At 55.7% G+C, this 1,599-nt stretch overlaps 1 pseudogene; it reads left to right on the forward strand.

Moving 5' to 3' along the window:
- Positions 1-314: 314 nt before the first annotated feature.
- On the forward strand, positions 315-835 carry LOC102248350 (annotated as a pseudogene).
- Positions 836-1,599: the final 764 nt, after the last annotated feature.

The following is a 1,599-nucleotide window of genomic DNA, read 5'->3' on the forward strand; positions in this document are numbered from 1 at the left end:
AAGTTTGGAAACCACTGCCTTACTGAGTGACGATACCACCTATATAATAAAAGCCCAGCGACCTAAAGGCCCCTAGCCAGGGCTGACCCTGGCCCCCAGCAAGGGGTCAGGGGCGATCAGGCAGGCAGGCAGAGCCCTGTAATCGATCTATCACCTCAAAGAGGGAGACCTAGGCTTCCAGCCACAGCGCCACCAGAGACGCTGGCAGTGGTGGATGCTGCAGGGTGGGGCTGGCGCCACAGGGGCTCCTGAGAGGGCATGGCCCCTGCAGCCTGGCCCAGGCCTTGGGTCACAGCCTCTGCCCGTGGCTTCTGAAGGGCTGGACTGCCACTCCTCCCGCTATGATGCCTGGGCAGATCCCAGACCCTTCCATGACTACGGGCTCTCTGCCAGGGCTCGGCCCCCTGACTGGACTCCCCAGCTCGGCCCTGACTGCAGAGGAGCTGAAATACACTGACATCCACCACATTGGGCCCATGATCGCCCCTTTGCACTTCCTGGAGGTGAAACTGGGCAAGAGGCCTCCACCTGTGAAAAGTGAGCTAGATGAGGAAGAAGAGCGGAGGAAAAGGCGCTGGGAAAAGAACAAAGTGGAGGCAGCCCTGATGCCGGAACAAGAAGAAGGAGCAGAAGGAGTTTCTGGAGCAGGAATCTGAGTGGCTGGAGCTCATGAATACGGAGCTGAAAACCCAGATGGAGGAGCTGAAGCAGGAGCGGCAACAGCTCATCCTGATGCTCAACTGGCATCATCCCCACCTGCATCGTCAGGACCAACAGTGTTAAGACCCCCGACTCAGAAGGCAGCCCACTGCTGGAGCAGCTGGAGAAGACGTGACCATGTGCCGGGAGGAGGAAGAGGAGGAGGAGGAGGGTACCAGAGGGCTCTTCCTTTGCTGCATGAAAAACTCTTCAATGAGGCTCAGCACAGCCAGCATCGGCCAGGCTTTTTTGTGAAACTCAGATCAACCACACCAGGGGAAGAAACCCAGGCTGATGAAACCCAGGACCAAGTGCTGAGACCAAAGTAGTCCTGAGGGGGCCTGTTCTGCCTGGGGCCAGGCTTTCAGGAGGCAGAACAGAGGCTCTGGCTGGAGAGACACCCAACCAGGCAGCTGTGAGCACTTCTCCGGCCTCTCCGCCAGGGCACCTACCCAAAGGACCTCTGAGCAGCCAGGAAAAGCCATGAGTTGCAACCAAAATTAGGCTGAGTATGGCACTCAGAGTGATACTGCAATCTGCCTGCCCCCAGCCCTGACCCTGACCCTGACCCTGATCCTGATGCAAGGCTGGAGAAGGGCACAGTGCCAGGCCCTGCTGTACCCACCCACTGTGGTCCAGCTCAGTCCTGCCTGGAGTGGCAGCCGGGGTGCACCCTCACTTTCCCTGCTGGAGTTGCTGTGGGCATGAGGCATGGGTGCCCTTCCAAAGCACATACTCACTGAATGTTTACAGACTGGCTGTCCTGGCAGGGCTTTCAACTGCACATATTTTTTTATACTTTTTTAAAAAATATTTTTTACCAAAAAAAAATTTTATACGAACAATATATAAATGGATTTCTATAATCACTTGATGTGATACAGTATAAATATGCTATGG

Source organism: Myotis brandtii, unplaced genomic scaffold (assembly GCF_000412655.1).
Source record: "Myotis brandtii unplaced genomic scaffold, ASM41265v1 scaffold405, whole genome shotgun sequence".
Lineage (NCBI taxonomy): Eukaryota > Metazoa > Chordata > Mammalia > Chiroptera > Vespertilionidae > Myotis > Myotis brandtii.